Source organism: Saimiri boliviensis, chromosome 11 (genome assembly GCF_048565385.1).
Source record: "Saimiri boliviensis isolate mSaiBol1 chromosome 11, mSaiBol1.pri, whole genome shotgun sequence".
NCBI classification, from domain to species: domain Eukaryota; kingdom Metazoa; phylum Chordata; class Mammalia; order Primates; family Cebidae; genus Saimiri; species Saimiri boliviensis.
The window spans coordinates 963,300-981,802 of NC_133459.1; the positions used below are offsets into that span (position 1 = coordinate 963,300).

Consider the following 18,503-nt stretch of genomic DNA (forward strand, 5'->3'; position numbering starts at 1 on the left):
GGCACAGCTTCAGCCCTGAATATGCATTTTACCAAAGATCTCTGACTTCTTCCCCTTTATGGGCTCCGCCTGTCAGTACTCCCATCTAAAATCAGTGCAGAGCATTCCCCCAGTCCCAAACCTGTCTCTCCTTACCCCACTGGAACTCACTGGCCCTCAGCAATTTCTACCACTGACGGGTCCATCAGCCACTATGGACCGTTCCCTCTGCTCTCAGACTTTCTGTGAGCTATGCAACACTAGTGCTGAGAGCCTCCCAACTTCTGGTCATTCCCTTGAGTTTCTCTTCCTCTGCACATTCTTAACACAAGGGCCTCTTCTGAAGCTACACCAACAGACCTTTACCTCTGAAAAATCACTGAGTTCTCCTCCCCATGAAAAGGCACAATCCTACAGTGCTGCAAACGTGGGCAGGGAAAGGGTGCCTGTCTCCAGCTGAGGCCTTCTTTTCTGGTCCCACAGGCGCTCTGGGCCTGGCCCACTCTCTAAAACAGCACTACTCAGACATTTCAGCTCAGGCCCTCCCCTCTACATCCTCAACTATTAAGGACCCCAGGGGCTTTTGTTTGAGGGTTCCATCTATAAATGTTTACTATGCTATAAATCAAAACTGAGATGATCTAAAAATGTTTATTAAATCATTTAAAAACAGTAAGTCCATTACATGTTACCATACATAACATTTTCATAAAGCATAACTATTTTCTAAGAAAAATAATCTGGTGAAAAGTTGTATTTTACATTTCCGTATTGTCTGCCTCAATGGGAGCAATTCCTCACATCTGTGCCTGCTCTCAGCCTGCTGGATTACACAGTTTTAGCTGAAATCTATCAGGAAAATCCGGTCTCACATACATATGCAGTTGGAAAAAGAGCTTTTTTTCTTTTTTAGAAACAGTGTTTCACTGTGTCATCCAGGCTAAAGCGCCATGGTGCAATCACAGCTCACTGCAACCTCAACCTCCCAGGCTCAATAAATCCTCCTGCCTCAGCCTCCCTAGTAGATGGGACCAAAGGCATGCACCACCATCCCTGGCTAGTTTTGAAATTTTGTGTAGAGATGGGGTCTCACTACGTATCCAGGCTGGTTTCAGACTCTTGGCCTCAAGCAATCCTCCTGCCTCAGCTGTGTGCTACCACACCCAGCCAAGAACAGTATTTCTTTTTTTTTTTTTTTTTTGAGACAGAGTCTCGCTCTGTTGCCTAGGCTGGAGTGCAATGGCGTGATCTTGGCACACCGCAACTTCCACCTTCCAGGTCCAAGTGATTCTCCCACCTCAGCCTCCCAAGCAGCTGGGATTGTAGACATGTGCCACCATGCCCAGTTAATTTCTGTATTTTTGTAGAGACAGAGTTTCACTATGTTGACCAGGCTGGTCCTGAGCTCCTGACCTCACATGATCTGCCCACCTCGGCCTCCCAGGGTGCTGGGATTACAGGTGTGAGCCACCGCACCTGGCCAGAAACACTATTTCTACAGCCTTTGCTTTGTGTGTGTGTGTGTGTGTGTGTGTGTGTGTGTGTGTGTGTGAGAGAGAGAGAGAGAGAGAGAGAGAGAGAGAGAGACACAGACTCACTCTGTCACCCAGGCTGGAGTGGAATGTCACAATCTTGGCTCACTGCAACCTCTGCCTTCCCAGTTCAAGTGACTCTCCTGCCTCGGCCTCCTTAGTAGCTGGGATTACAGGTACTCACCACCTCGGCCAGCTAGTTTTTTTTGTATTTCTAGTATAGACAAGGTTTCACCATGTTGGCCAGGCTGGTTTTGAACTCCTGACCTCCAGTGATCCACCAGCCTCGGTCTCCCAAAGTGCTGAAATTACAGACAGGCACTGAGCCACTGCACCCAGCCTTCTACAGCCTTTTCAAATAAATGTGGATAGTCTTCTTTCATACTACAGCAAAACTCAATAAGCAGTAATTTTCCTGAAGAGTCTTTCTGCCGGGCACAGTGGCTCAGGCCTGTAATCCTAGCACTTTGGGAGGCTGAGGTGGGTGGATCACCTGAGGTCAGGAACTCAAGACCAGCCTGGCCATCATGGTGAAACCCCATCTCAAAAAAAAAAAAAAGTCTTTCTGATGTGCAATCTGAAACTTTTTTCACAGTTACATTAAACTTTATTGGTTTTAATCAGTTCTTATGCTTTGAAGGAATCTTGTCCCCATCTGTGAACTTGTAGCATCACGCACAGGCCAATTGGAAAATGCAGATTCACTGAATAACGCAGATCTTCCAAATGCCGATACATTTTATTACATATTTTAAAAATTTCATTAGCATCATCACCTAGATTATAAGAAAAGTCTATATAAATACTGGGAAGCACATGGTCGAAGAACAAAGTTTTCAAAAATGTTCCTTTGAAAGCTCAAATTTTATTACTGCCAACAATAGTGTCAGTTATTTTCCTTGAAATATCTCATTCACTTCATTCATTTTCAAGATAGTATCTGCCAAATACATCCAATCTAAACAGCCAGTGTTTTCAGTCTACCATTCCTTCAACTCAATTACAAAACTCCTTGTCCTGGAGACAGCTATTACATTTCAGTGTGCTTTATGCCTAATTTCCCATTTTACCACACAAAATATTAAAAAGATGGGTTTTCAAAGGGTAAGGTTTAATAAAGTCAATTTTCATTGTTTCACCAAGGACATTAGATTAATTGGGCTTTCTTTCACTGCAGGTTCTTGGCGGTGAACAGCACTGTGAGTGCCATGACAGTGGCTGCTGAGACTAGTTTTGTACCACAGCCTTGAGTTGTGCTAAGGAGCCAGCCGCTTTACCCTCCACTGCTTCTGTAGCATCAATGAAATGTCAACACAATGAAAAGTCAAATAACATCTTTTTTTTTTTTTTTTTTTTTTGAGACTGAGTTTCACTCTCGTTACCCAGACTGGAGTGCAATGGCGCGATCTCGGCTCACAGCAACCTCCGCCTCCTGGGTTCAGGCAATTCTCCTGCCTCAGCCTCCTGAGTAGCTGGGATTACAGGCACGCGCCACCATGCCCAGCTAATTTTTTGTATTTTTAGTAGAGACGGGGTTTCACCATGTTGACCAGGATGGTCTCGATCTCTTGACCTTGTGATCCACCCGTCTCGGCCTCCCAAAGTGCTGGGATTACAGGCTTGAGCCACCGCGCCCGGCCCAAATAACATCTTAATATGAGTATGAAAATAGTTCTGACCAAATGAATTCCTGAAACGGTCTCAGGAGCCCCCAGGGGCCCACAATCACACTTTGACAACCACTGCTCTAAGTGACCACAGCTCCCAAGACTTCTATCATCAACCAAATGTTGATAACTCCCAAAGGTCTACCTCCATTCAGACCCATTCTCCAGTGCTCTCCATTCACAGGCACAGGAGTCACTAAGTCAACAAACATTTACTGTGTACCGTTTTAGGGGTTGGTCTGCAGTGAACCAAAGTGCCTGTGTCCACGGAGCTTAGAACAAGTGGGAAGTGCAGTATCAGGCTATGAAGACAGAGTGGGGTAAAGCAACAGAGATCAATGAGATCAGAGCATACCCTCTGAGGAAGGGATGTATCAACAAGGCCTGAATTGGAGGGAGGGAGTAAACTGTGCAAACACACAGCCAGGAGGTGAGTTTTCTGAGGAGGAGGAGGAGGAGGACTGCTGTACCTTTGATGCAAAACATGGGAATGCCTCAGAGATTCCCAAACCCGACACACACAAACTAAACTCACTGTACTCCACAGCCACCTAGAAGGCAGACAGAAACGTGTAGTCACTGACATCTTTCTCACCACTCTTGCCTTCCCTTTGGTCACCAGGTCTTCTCAATCATCACCCTGGCCCAGACCCCTTTCCTTTCTGTACTAGCTTCCCATCTGATTTCCCTGATGAGAGGCTCCCCGAGCACTCTAGGCTCGACTACCAAGTAATGATCCCCATCAGATCAATCTCCTTAAAACTTTTCCAAGGCCTGTTGGAGCTCTTGAGACAAAAGTTTTTTTTTTTTCTTTTTTGAGTCTCACTCTGTTACCCAGACTGGGGGTGATCTTAGCTCACTGCTACCTCCACCTCCCAAATTCAAGCGATCCTTGTGCCTCAACTTCCTGAGTAGCTGAGATTACAGGCGTGCACCACCATGCCTGGCCAATCTTTTCTCTTTTTTTTTTTTGAGATGGAGTCACTCCTGTCGCACAGGCTGGAATGCAGTGGCGCGACCTCCACTCACTGCAACCCAAATTCCCTGAGCTCAGGAGTTTGAGACTGGCCTGGGCAACAGGTCTCTACTAAAACTAAAAAAAACAAATTAGCAGGGTATGGCGCTGTGTGCCTGTAATCCCAGCTACTTGGGAGGCTGAGGCAGGAGAATCGTTTGACCCCAGGAGGTGGAGGTTGCAGTGAGCCGAGACTGTGGCATTGTACTCCAGCCTGGAAGACAGAGCAAAACTCCATCTCAAAAACAAACAAAAAAAGAGAAAGTGCTAAGTCAACACCTGTTAAACAAATCACCATGTGTTTATAAATAAGTGGAAAATATTTAATTATTGTCCCTAGTCAGCAAATCAAAGAAGGTCAACAAATTTTGGTGAAACTCAAAAGAATCCAGCTTCATAAATGTGGAAAGGAGAACTCTCTAAGAAATGAACATAAACTTTATCAGTTTTCAAAATGAAGCATAGTTCAAAATTATTCTATAAAGGTAAAGGAAAGCCTTTAAGACCAGGGTGTTGTGGCTCACACCTATAATCCCAACACTTTGGGAGGCTAAGGCAGGAGGATCATGTTGAGCCAGGAGTTGGAGACCAGCCTGGGTAAAACAGTGAGACCCTGTCTCTACAAACAATAAAAAAAATTAGCTGGGCATGGTGACGTGTGCCTGTAGTCCCAGCTATTTGTGAGGCTGAGGCAGGAAGAGCATATAAGCCCAGGAGGTCAAGGCTGCAGTGAGCCATGATCATACCACCACACTCCACACTCCAGCCTGGGTGGAAGAGCAGAACCCTGTCTCAAAAGAATTAAAAGAAGAAAAGAAAAAGAAAACCTTTCAAGAAAAAACAAGAACGTGAGAGAAGATTCAGCAGAAACTGAGGCAGTAAGTGGTAGGATTTGCAAAGATAGCTAATACATATGTCTCACACCCTGAATTAATGTTCTTCCAGAACCATGGAGAAAGAAAAATCTTAACTGGTCATCTTACAACATTATTTAACATTGTCATAAAAGAAATTTTTACAAAGCAAGGGCATCAGCAGCAGAAATGGCTAACCCCTGCCCAGAGCTCTGTTCTAAGTGCCTGTATCGGGACTCATTTAATCCTCACAATGACCCCTCGAAGGAGGCTCTAGGATGCCTGTCTCACAGACAGGGATAGACACGTAAGTCCTAACACTGCAGGTGCCCTAAATTAAGGCAGGCTCAGAGAGGACAGAAAGCTCCTGTGGAGTGGAAGGGCAGAAGCTGGCTTGATCTTGATTTTCAGTGTGAATAAAAGTCCTAACACTGCCAAATCAGCCAGTGAGGCAACAAAGCTGAGCTGGGTTCTAACTCAGACAGTGCCAATCCTTTTGGCAACTATTGAATTTCTCTCCCTCCCTAGAATTTAGAAATTATTTTAAAATTTCTATAACAAATTTTCTGAAACCTATTGTAGACTCTTTTGACATGTTCATCTCATTAAAAAGTGTCCAGAATATTTTTAAGCTTCATTAACTACAACTCTCAACAGGAAGTTGGGTATCTATAATCCACATAGGTAATACAGTTTATAAGTGCCACAGGACTTCACACAGACATGCATGGAGACATGATTACCCCCACTAAACAGGAATACATTCCACTTATACCCTTAGTATTCCAATTCTAACAGGTGAATAAGTCCCCTCTTGATAAAACGCATTAGTAAGCTTTGAGCAACTAATTATTAAGTCATAAAAATATTTTATCAATGGCAAAACAGGTTCAACAGAATAAACTTAAGAATTACCTCAAAAAAAAAAAAAAAAAAAAAAAAAGAAGCAGCAGAAAGTTTTCTACCACTGAAAGCCAGGAGGAATTTCCACTGATTACCATGGCACCCAATGCACTGCAACAAGAACAAGAAGCTAAAAGCTTTCAGCATTCCGGCAGGGCAAAGTGGCTCACACCTGTAATCCTAGCACTTTGGGAGGTTGAGGCAGGTGGATCATCTGAGGTCAGGAGTTCAAGATTAGCCCAGCCAACATGGTGAAACCCATCTCTGCTAAAATGCAAAACAAATTAGCCAGGCATGATGGCGAGTGCCTATAATCCCAGCTACTCAGAAGCCTGAGACGGGACAATAGCTTGAACCCAGGAGATGGTGGCTGCAGTGAGCCGAGAATGCGCCACTACACTCTAGTCTGGGCGACTGAGCGAGGCTCTGGCTCTAAAAAAAAAAAAAAAAAACTTTCGGCATTCCACTAATCCACTGGCCAACTCAAACATCAAACATCTATAGATTGTCTACATTTCTTCAAAGTTCTGGAACAAAATGCATAGCTTTGAAAGAGGTGGTGTTCCATTCCTCTTCCAGAACAGCTGATGATTGTTGCATTTCTCTCTCTCTCTATACACACACTCCTACATACCTTTGAATTGCTTTTTCTTTCAATAATGTTGAACACTGAAGTTTCAAAAATTATTTTTGATCATTTCCATTTTAAATTCATTTTATCTCCTCATTCTATGTTCACTAAACCACTTAACTGAATTGTCTACTTCATAATCTTTCCAACCAGTTTTAACAAATGCAAACCTGAAATCAGAATTTAAACCAGTTCAAAATTTTCTAGAAATTTTTATTCCATGTCTTATGAGACTTAAACTAAATAGGGGTTTCAAAATAACATGGCCTGCCATATGGTCAAGCCAGATTTAAAAATTGAGAATATCTATTACCAATCCACTAATGCTAAAGCCAAAGTCACAGACAGTAAGAATTTAATCCAATTTAGAGACCAACATGAGCCAAATCTTTTGGGCAGAGAAAAACAATCCAACGACAAAACTATAATAAATGCCAACACTGCACTTCTAAAATAAAATCAATGTTATTCATTAAAATATAAGCTACAAAAAGTCAACTGATGGTAGATGAGTCTAAAGATACCCTGAAGACCGTTTCTATGCTTTTATCAAAGCTGTTTTTAGCTACAAAGCTACAACTTTTCTAATGGTCCAACACACACAAAAAATAAACCAAAAAACACGGGAATTTTTAGCAAAGCAAAAGGGAAAGAACAAAGCTCTGTTACTTTTGCAGGATGGTACACCACTTCCTTTGAGAAATAAATTAACTCCTCAAAATTCTATTTCTCAAGTGGTCAATATAAATCTACATAGATGATACAAGCTTTGAAATCAAAATCATTACACATCAAAAGGGTTTAAAGAGGTTTCACTCTTTGTTTTTTTTTTTTTTTTGAGATGGAGTTTCGCTCTTGTTACCCAGGCTGGAGTGCAATGGCGCGATCTCGGCTCACCGCAACCTCCGCCTCCTGGGTTCAGGCAATTCTCCTGCCTCAGCCTCCAGAGTAGCTGGGATTATAGGCACGTGCCACCATGCCCAGCTAATTTTTTGTATTTTTTTTAGTAGAGACGGTGTTTCACCATGTTGACCAGGATGGTCTCGATCTCTTGACCTCGTGATCCACCCGCCTCGGCCTCCCAAAGTGCTGGGATTACAGGCTTGAGCCACCGCGCCCGGCCGAGGTTTCACTCTTTTGAGACAGAGTCTTGCTCTGTCACCCAGGCTGGACAGGAGTGCAGTGGTGCAATCTCTGCTCACCACAACCTCCGCCTCCCGGGTTCAAGAGATTCCCGTGCCTAACCTTCCAAGTAGCTGGGATTACATGTGCCTGCCACCACACCCGGCAGATTTTTATATTTTTAGTAGAGAAAGGGTTTCTCCATGTTGGCCAGACTGGTCTCAAACTCCTGTCCTCATGTGATCCTCCCGCCTCTGCCTCCCAAAGTGCTGGGATTACAGGCGTGAGCCACCAAAGCCAGTGGGTTTCACTCTTAAAAACAAAAGCCGGGCACAGTGGCTCACACCTGTAGTAATCCCAGCACTTTGGGAGGCCAAGGCGGCAGGATCACAAGGTCAAGCGACTGAAACCATCCTGGCCAACATGGTGAAACCCATCTCTATTTAAACAAACAAACAAACAACAACAAAAAAAAAAAAAACCAAGAAAATAAACACACTATTCAGCAGTCTCTTGAATATTCTGAGATTAAACTTAAATCCGAGAAAATTTACTTCAACTCTCCCACCTCCTCCACAAAAAACAGAATTAACTGGATATGGAAGAAAAGTATTTTAAAGGTATCACTAAAGAGCACTGTCAGAACATATGTCTGATGAGAACTACGGCTATGTCATAAATTCAGATTATACAAGAGAAACAGCTTTTGTCCAGTAATGTGCTCTTTTCAGAAAGTCAATTCTGAGCTGAAATTTCATGTTGGAACAGTTTCCTCTATAAGATTTATCTTGAAAGGTTCCAGCAGAAGATGAAATGTCATCTTCACACTGGGCCTGGGCAGTGGGCACTTAACTGGGAGGGGGCACAGGCACCTCAGAGCCCAACTGGGTTTCCAAACTCTCAAATTCTAAAAAAAAAAAAAAAAAAGAAAAAGAAAAGAAAAACGTGTAGCACTTTCAGTGTCGATGAAATCAAAAGCTCGTAATGTGGGACCACCGCACAACACCTGCAGCCCAGCCTGCCCCCGGACCGACAGGATCAGCCTCTGCACCCTGCAGCTGCAGTTCTTTTCAGCACAGCTCAGCTTGTTAGAAAGTTCTGCCTTACCAGAAACCAGGCCAAAATCCACCACTCAGTCCTACCCTGGGAAGGCTCTCAGACCGGTCTCCATGTCTGTGGTGCCAGCTCCATCCCCAGGAACGTACCCAGCACCCAGCGTTAGCAAAGAAGGAACCGCCTAGTCATTTTCTTTCTGCAATATATACCTTCCCAAAGAATCTAGAATATATCTCTCAATGGCATAAAAATTAAAACCTTACTTTCAATAAAGAGCTCCTCCCTCTCCCAAGACAGTACAGGTTCAGATTAGAAAATGTATGCAGAAACCTTACCGATAATAATGCTTGCTCCAATGGCATTATTTAGTATGCACAGTTCACTGTAACTTTTCACAAAATGTCAATTAATCATGAAAAATAATCTTCATATTTTCTTAATCTCACCTGCAACTGCTTAATCACCTATTATTTGAGATTACTGCTATCAGATAGATAGCAACATGAAAATACAAATGAACCAATACTCCCCAAAGGGAAACCATAGGTTAAGGTTTCTACACTATTTACCTTCAGTCCAGTACTGTACACCCTAACTGTAAATGTATACACCAACTCCCTTTTCAAAATACAAATTTTAACATAGGCATTTTCCTTCAGTAAATGCATTTCACAATCATAACTAAAAAGCTTCCATGAAGACAGGCTGGGCGCGGTGGCTCACACCTCTAATCCCAGCACTTTGGGAGGCCGAGGCTGGAGGATCGCTTGAGCCCGAGTTCAAGACCAGCCTGGGTAACACAATGAGACCCCATCTCTATAAGAAAGCCTTCCATGAAGATGAATTAAGCAAACAAAACTGATACTGCTTCTGCATGCTAACCATGTAATTTAAAGGACACGAGAAATGTTAAACCATTTGAACCAAGTATGTATTCACAGAGAAAATACAGGAGGTTCTTAAAAACTCAAAGCCTCAGCCGGCAGCCCTGTGGAATTCTCAGCGGCGCTCCCCACCCCCACCCCCACCCCGCTTCCAGCCGAGAGGCCGATCCCGGCAGGAGGAAGACACCCAGCCTCTGTGCTATTTCCTGTCCTCTCCCCCACCTTCGGGCCTTCGGAATATCGCAAACCGGGCACCGACACTCGGCGCGGCGGCGGCCGCCCCACAAAGGCAGCGCCGGGAGCGCCATCTTGGCGCGGCCACCGGGCCCATTCATTCTCGGGGCCGGGCCGGGGTCCGCGCCGCCCGGGGGCCGACACCCGCGGGGCGCCGGCGCAGGACAGACCCGGGCCCGGGCAGGAGAAGCGCGAGGCCGCAGCGCGGCCGCCTCCGCCGCCCCGCACGGCCCCAGGGCCCGAACCGTTATTTTCCCGTTTCCCGACGCCGCGCCCGGCTTCCGCTTTAAATCCCCACTCCGCCCGCGGCGCGCGGCCCGGCTTCCCCATTTCATTGTTCCCCGTCCCCGCGCTCGCCCCCCGCGGCCGCCCGGCCCTCAAAGTCACCCCGACAGGCCGCCCGCGCGGGGCCCCGGCCGCCGACACCGCCCCGTCCGCAGGCCCGCCCGGCCTTTGTTCTCGCGCCGCGGGCCCGAGCGCCACGTCCCGCTCCCCACGCAGGGCCCGGCCCCGCCCGACCCGCGTCCCCGGGCCCCGGCCGCCGCCGAGGGAAGCGCGCACGGCGCCGCACGCCGCGGCCGCACCTGGGTGCCCGCGCCCCGGGCCTCGGATCCCGGCTCCCCTCCGCAGCGCCCGCCCCCGGCCCCGACCCCGCACCCCGAACCTCGGACCCCAGCTCCCGGCCCCCGCCTCCGGACGCCGCCCGCCGCACCCGGGCGGGGCAGGAAGACGCGGCCCCGGCCGGCGGGGGGGTGGGGGCGGGGCGGGCGGCCCCCCGGGCGGGCGGACGGGTGGAGGCGGGGGCCGGGGCCGGGGCCGGGGCCGGGGGCGGCCGCGCTCACCTCGGCGCCCTCGTCGCGGCCTGACGCGCCCACACCGCCGCCTCGGCCGCCGCTCGGGAGGTCGTCGCGCTCGGGCCGCGCTGCGCGCTCCGCGGCCGCTGCGGGCAGGTGCGCGCCGGCGAGGCTCGGTCCAGTTCCGCCGCGGCGGCTGCTCCACTCCCGGCCCCGCTCCCCACTCGCCGCCCGCGCCCGCTCCCGCTCCCGCCGCCGCCGCCGCCGCCGCCGCCTCCGTCCGCCCCTCAGACGCCTCCAGCCATCGGGATGGGCGCGGCGGGCCCCTGCCCGCAGCCTCGAGAAACCCCACGCTCCCGCGTCACCACGCACGCCGCGCGTTGCGCGCGCACGCCGGGTCCGACGGGCACGCGCACGCCGGCGCGCTTCCAGGCCGCCTCGGGCCCGTGCGCGTGTCCGAGCGGCTTAAAGGGGCCGTGCTGCTGCCCTGGGGACCGCTTCTCCGGGCGGTCCGGAGACCCCCGGCGGCCCGGCCCTCCGGGGACCGGGCGGGATGGGGACCGGGACGGTGGGCCCTCGGAGACGGGGCGGGACGCGGGCGTGGAGCCCTCCGGGGACAGGATAACGTCGGGTGACCGCGGGCGGGGGCGGGGGGCGGCACCGCGGGAAGCGCCGGGCCCCGCGAGCGCATCGGGGTCCCTGGCGGGCGTAGGCGCCCCGGCCTCCCGGGCAGAGCCCCGCGCGTGGCTCGGTGCGTGCGAGGCGGGCCCGGGCTGCGGAGAAGGCCCGCGCCCCGTGGCACCTCGCGCTGCCGCAGGGAGGGCGGCCTGGCGGGGGTGTCGGGAGGGCCGCGGACGGGGACGGCGGGGACTGGAGACCCCAGGGTGAGGAGGGGAACCGAGGCACGAGGGCGCGGGCTCCCGGGCGTGGTGTCCTCGGCCCCGGCGCCCACCGCCCCCTGTGTCCTCAGCCGAGCTGGCCGCCCGCGGCCCGGGCCCCTCACTCCGCTGTCCCCGCGCGCCCTGCCCCGGGCCCCGCACCACCTCCCAGCCGCCCGGGCCTTCCTCCCCTCCGAGCTGCCCCTCCACGGTGAGCCTGGCGTCCCTCTTCCTCCAGCCCTGCACCAGCAAAGCTGAAGACGGCTGGGGAAAGACCCAGCCTCATCCGTGGGCCCCTCAGCCAGGGCCGCGGCTGCCAGGGGCCGGGCCACCCCCAACGCCTGCCTCCCACCACCTTCTCTGACACCCTGGGACGGCCCTGCCTCTCTCACTGACGTTTTTCTTCTCGTTTTGTGTGCCTGGTGCTTGTGTGAGAAACGGGACACACAGCAAGTGTGGCTTCCAGATGCAGCTGCCACCTGCCTCCCTGCCACCCGCTTCCCCTTCATGGGGCAGCCTCCACGAGACAGGGAACCCAGGCCTTCTCACCTCATGCGTGAGCGTCATTCCTGGAGCCCTTTCTTTCTGGCACGAGATGCTCCAGGGCCCTCCTGTACTCTCCCTACCCAGGGAGAACCCAGCTATTTCTGCTGGCAGCCTGGGTCACTGTGGTGGCAAATGGCGGGCAGAGCCCGGGAGCGGGCTCCAGGTGTGCTCCTTGCTACGGGGGTATCATTCCAGCTGGCGGAGCGAGGGAACACGTCTGTGTCCGTGCCCACGTGCATGTGCATGCATACACACAGTTTCACGGCGTTTCTATGTTTTTGTTGGGTACATGAGTTACTCTGATACCACACCAACGCTGCAGGGTTCATCCTGTTCCGAGTGAGGTGCCTCTTGCTTCAGGAGTGAGGAACCGGCTCTGCGTCCCATCTCACTTTTCATTCCACCATATGCCACCCCTCCTCACCCTGCACTCTGTGTGGCCTCTGACTTCCCCGGGGCCACCAAGGCCCCACCCAACAGGGGCACCTGCCTGCCTAGCACAGTTAAGCAAGCACTGAATTGCCAATGAATTTTTTTTTGGGGGGGGGAGGGACCAGAGTCTCACTCTGTCACCAGGCTGGAGTGCAGTGACTCGGTCTCAGCTCACTGCAACCTCCACCTCCCGGGTTCTCCTGCCTCAGCCTCCCAAGTAACTGGGACTACAGGCATGTGCCACCATGCCCAGCTAATTTTTGTGTTTTTTATTAGAGATGGTGTTTCACCAGGTTGGCCAGGATGGTCTCAATCTCTTGACCTCGTGATCCGCCCGCCTCAACCTCCCAAAGTGCTGGGAATACAGGTGTGAGCCACCGAGTCCGGCCTGAATTTTTTTTTTTAATTTTCATTTTATTTATTTCGGGGTGCTTTTTTTGTTTTTTTGTTTTTGTTTTTTTGAGATGGGGTCTCCCTGTGTTGCCCAGGCTGGTCTCAAACTCCTGGGTTCAAGCGATCCTCCCACCTGAGCCTGCCAAAGTGCTGGGATTACAGGTGTGAGCCACTGCGTGCACAACCTGAATTGTTAATCATGTCACTCCTATGCCTGAAACCCTTGACAGTTCCCATCACCCGCCTTCTCCCCAGCGTCCAAGCCCCTCTTCCCCTCTTCCCTGTCCAGACACTGGCTCCTCTCTGCTCCCTGATGCCACTGAATTCCGTGCTCCAGCCTTTGACCCAGTGGCTCCATCTGCCTGGGAGTATCTCCTCATAACCCCGTGTAGTTCAGGCCTTTGCGGGTGTCACCTCCATGGAGATGTCCTGCTGACCCTGACTATCCCTCCCACAAGCCTTGCTGGTTTCTTTTCTGCTGTGGTTTCTTCCCGGCTGCCTGTTCCGGGCCCTCCCGCTATTGCAGTGTGAGGCCCACCCTCACCCACTGCTCCACCAGCCAAGCCACACCGGGCCATGGAGGAGCAGCTGCTGTGGCTGATGCCCTGTGTTCTGAGCGAGGAAGACGCAACCCAGTACGGGGACCAGTGCCCAGAGTAGGCGTCAGGAGGGGCAAAACCGTCACCTGGGCCGGGACAAGGGCAGCAGCCCAAAGCGCTCGAGTGGCCAGACGTCCGGGAGCGCCATGGGTACCGGGCTCCCGCAGGAAGGCTTTTCTGTTCGGATACTCGAGGGTCGGGGTGGAGTGTGGGGGCACATCCAGAGCCAAGGCATGATGCAAGTCGGGGGACGGGTGTTCTGTGCATTGGCAGTGAGGGGTCAGAGGCAGCCCTCAGAATCCAGCAGGCCTAATGCCAGCCTTCAGTGCCCACCTAAGTCCAGGATGTAAAAGTGGAAATGAGAAGGAGCTGGGAGAGGAGGCTGAGGCAGCAGCAGGGAAGCCCAAAGTGACAGTGGGCCATTTATCACCAGAGACTCTCCAGCAGCTGTGGGATGGGAGGCGCCCCGGAAGGTCCCTGCAAGCCTGGCCCAGGGCCACGGAGGAGCCTCAGGAGGGATGGGGACTATACTGTGGGCCAGCCTGGGCAGTGACAGGGCTGTGCTCGGAGGCTCCCTTGTCCCACAGGCCACCATCAGCCTGCTGGCCCTCCCATGACAGCCGGGGCCATGGAGAAAGGCCACACATAAGGATAGCAGGCCACTGCCTGCCCTGGCCATATCCAAGGGGCAGGGCGTGGCCCCAGCGCCTGCAGCTAATCTGTAGGTCATCGAGGTGAAGCAGGGCTGTTCCTGGAACTCGCCCTGTGGCCCAGGCAGAAATCCTCTTTTATGGGTTTATGGAGGGCAAAGTTGCGGGAAGGAGGGAGGGAAGGAGCAGGGTCCCGGGTCCTTGCTCCCAGGTCCCCACTGCAGCCTTGGGCTGCCCTCCGAAATACACAGTCCCCGGGAGGCAGGGGCCTGTACCCTGAGGATGACGGTGCGAACCCACAGGCGCTTCTTGCCTCCAGCCAGAGACAGACTAGCCCTTCGTGGCCCAGGGGGTCTCAGGCCTCAGACCCGCCCTCCCTGCCCCGCCTCCATTCCTGGCAGCCCAGGCCTCTGGTATCTTTTGGCCCTCACCTACTGCCCTGCCCTCTCCCTGGTGGAGCAGGCGCTTCCCAGCAACACTCCCTAACACTCCCTTCTCTGAGATCCTTCTCTGCAAGTATCTCAGAGATCAGCCTGGGTCCCCAAGTCCAGAGCCACACCCCGTCAGCTTGGGGTCCCCGAGCCCAGAGCCACACCCCGTCAGTGGTGCCCAGCCCAAGGCAGGACTGAGCTGGGCCCCGGGGTGGAGGCGGCTGCCTCCATACTGGCTCCACACCAGGCCTTCTTTAAAACCCCTGGGAGAGGGAGGTACTATTCAGATGCCCCGTCTCTACCTGCTCCGCAGCAGGTGAAAGTAGGTCTTTAAAACCTGAATTATTCAATCTCTGCACGTGACAGAACCCGCAGCTCCATCTCCACACGCCCCGGGCGCCGCGCCCCAGCCGGGCTTTGAAGAGGCTTGGAGCTGCAGGGGACGTTTCTAGAGTTCCAGCTCTGGCCGTTTCTAGAGTTCCAGCTCTGGCCGGAAAGGTCCCTTTGTGTTGCCCTGGGCTTGGGGCTCCCGAAGGGTGACTGTCCTCCTCCTGTCAGCACTGCGAGGTTCCCCAGCACACAGTCCACCTTGTCTTCACTTCCAGTGAGATCCAGACCCCAAATGACAGAGAATAGGGAGGGAGGGAGAGACAAGGGCATCGTGAAGGTGCCCAGGGGGTGCAGAATGTAGGTGAACAAGAAGAAAGCCCTAATTAGGTCCTGCAGCTTCCAAAGGCAGGGCTGGTGGAGGGATGGGGCCGCGGCACCTCTCCAGTGCACACCTGCTGAGGCCCACTGGGTGCCAACCCAGGTTGGCATCAGGCCCTGGCCCTGAGGCCAAAGAAGGGCAGCTCTGCTGGAGGGGTTGAGTAGGGATCTGGTGCCCGGATTCATGGGGAGCAGCCGGTAAGGAGGTGGGCGGGAAGCGAGGGCAGACTGCTGTAGCTGGTTGAATGAGTGGCTGGCAGAGCTGGGAGGGTCACTACCCAGCAAGGTCACAGACATCATGGCCCAGGAGGCCAGTGTGGCAGGCAGAGCAAATGTGGGGCCTTGGGGGCCTCTGGTAGGAAGCTGCTGTGGCCCCTGGACCCCCTCTTGCAGTGGAGGGAATTGGCCTCTGTCCCTGACTGGGGTTCACCCCTTGTCCTGAAGCTCCTCAACATGCTTCTCACCCCCAACCCTCCTGGTCACCCACTGTGGTCACAAATTACACATCCTTCTTGGGCACACATGTGCATGCACACCCAAGCTGAGTATACATGCATGTGCAGAAACACAGGAGCTGCACATAGACACATGTACACATGGACTCAGTGGGGAATCAGTGCCTGGTGGGTGGAGGAGGTGATGGTGAGCAGCTCCCCTGTAAGTGAGCAGATGCATTTGGGGGGTGAGGCATGATTCCCCTCCCTGCTAGAGTTGGAACAGAATTTCCAGGGAAAGCTCAGGTGGCCTCCTGTCACTCTGGCGAGCTGTGTCTGGCACCCAGGTGCGCTGACACCTGCAGTGGTAGGTGCATAGCTTAGATCAACAGCTCCAGTAAATGCTGGGCAAGACCCAGCCCCTGCCTCCCCTGCAGGCAATGGAAGAATCCACCTTCCTCCTCAGGGTCCCTTATCATGGGACCATCTGGCCTCACTGCAGAGTCCTGGAACTGCGTACACAGACATAGAAGTCCTGGTTCTGTCTGGTAGCCCTGAGTGCCACAGATGAACCTAAACGAGGGTTTTTGTTTGTTTTGAGACAGAGTCTCGCTCTGTCACCCAGGCTGGAGTGCAGTGGCATGATCCCCTCGGCTCACTGCAACCTCCACCTCCCGGGTTCAAGCGATTCTCCTGCCTCAGCCTCCCGAGTAGATGGGACTACAGGCACCTGCCACCATGCCCGGCTAATTTTGGTATTTTTACTAGCAATAGGTTTCACCATGCTGGCCAGGCTGGTCTCGAACTTCTGACCTCATGATCCGCCCTCCTCTTCCTCCCAAAGTGCTGGGATTACAGGCATGAGCCACCTTGCCAGGCCAACAAGGGTCTTTTCAATGTCATCCCCATTCAAGAAGTGACAGACCTTTGGTTTGAAATACAAACCTCTTGGCCGGGTGCAGAGGCTCACGCCTGTAATCCCAGCTGTTTAGGAGGCTGAGGCCAGAGGGTCACTTCAGCCCAGGAGTTTGAGACCAACATAGTGAGACCTTCAGCTCTGCTAAAAATAAAAATAAAAAAATTAGCCAGGCCTGTGGTACCAGATACTCAGGAGGCTGAGGTGGGAGGATCACTTGGGCCCAGCAGCTTGGGGCCACAATGAGCCATCATTGCACCAGTGCACTCAAGCCTGGGTGACAGAGTGAGACCTTGTCTCAAAAACAAACCAACGTCCCTAACCGTGAAAGACACAACCAGGAATGGAAAGAGCATTGTCCCCCACCGGTAGACCCAGAAGCTGTGCACAGATGGGTATGCGTGCATGTGCACATACATTCACAATCTGGGCATCTATGCACATGCGTGCCCATGGGAGCTGGGTATGTGTGCATGTGTGCACACCCAGGCTGGGTATACATGCATGTGCTCAAACACACGAGCTGGGTATACATATGTACATACACGAGCTGGCTGTATACACACACTCAAGCTGTATATACCTGCGTGTGTGTGCACACCCAAGGTGGGTATATACACACGTGCACGCACATGTGAGCTGGGCATACGTGCATGTGCATGCTCATCAGCAAGTGTACACGCATGTGCACACGCAAGAGCTGGGTATGCCCACGTGTACACGCACGCACCCAAACTGGGTATGCATGCATGTACCTTCACAGCAGATGGTATACATGCTTGTGTGCAAACACACTGTAGCTGGTCAGTGTGCATGTGCACACACATGAGCTGGATATACACACGTACATGCACACGTGAGCTGGGTGTACATGCACACAGATGTCATACATGCATGTGCACAGACACAGCTGGGTATACATGCATTTATATACATACATGAGCTGGGTATGCATGTACGCCCAAGCTGGGTATACACACACATGCACGCACTCAAACTGGGTATACACGCATATGTGTATGTACACATACACACGTATGTGTATACCAAGCTCATGTGTGTGCTCATGCATGCATACTAGCTGGTGTGTTCGCATGCACACCAGCTTGCAAGAAAAGAGGCAATTGACTGGCTTAGTGAATAGGAGTCATGAACAGGTAACTGAGTGTCAGGCCTGGCTGGATCCAGGTGAGGCCACCCACCCACGGCTCTGTGTCCCCATGTGTGGCGCCTTCTCCTCTCCCTGCTGTGTGGGCCCCTGCTGCCCAGTCACCCCCAGCTCAGCAGTCGGAGCGCTCAGAAGACCTGGCTATCTCCCTGCTGTGTCAGGCTCCCGCTGTCCCATTACCCCCAGCTCAGCTCAGAAGACTTGGCTATCTGGGTGCTGACCCCAGGAAGACTCAAAGGCTTCACTCAGATTCTGTGTGGCTCCAACTGTAGTTAGTGGCTCTCAACACAAAGGCAGGGCTGTCACCAGGGGGAGTGGAGGCTGCTGGGCATGGGGAGAACACACGGGTGTCCCCCTCTGCCTCCTGGCTAAAAACCAGCAGCTGAGCAACGGCTGGGCTTATACCCAAAGCCTCTGTTGGTTGGTGAGGTTGAGGACATTGGATGGTTGGTTGGGCCCATGGTGAGGTCAAGGACATCAGATGGTTGGATGGACCTGTGGTGAGGTCAAGCGTAGTGGATGGATGGTTGGGCCCGTGGTGAGGTCAAGGACATGAGATGGCGGGCTGGGCCCCATGCTGCAGCTCTGGCTGTAGTTCAGGGAGCCCTGGGCCTGACCCCATGGGTGAGGGTGTGATGTGGGCAGGGCCAGCCTGGGCAGCTCTAGGAGAGTGGCTC

General features: G+C 52.7%; 1 protein-coding gene across 6 annotated transcripts in view; it reads right to left on the bottom strand.

Moving 5' to 3' along the window:
* The window catches only part of GNB1 (G protein subunit beta 1), a 106,202-nt gene extending 95,270 nt beyond the window's left edge, over nucleotides 1-10,932 (bottom strand). For 4 of the 6 annotated variants that reach the window (XM_039474400.2, XM_039474393.2, XM_039474401.2 and 1 more), the window contains exon 1: nucleotides 10,720-10,932. The gene's annotated coding sequence lies outside the window, so the exon portion shown is untranslated. Of the gene's footprint in view, nucleotides 1-10,264; nucleotides 10,332-10,719 lie in introns of those variants that run through there. The other 2 variants (XM_039474394.2, XM_039474396.2) reach the window with 2 other exon arrangements.
* Nucleotides 10,933-18,503: the final 7,571 nt, after the last annotated feature.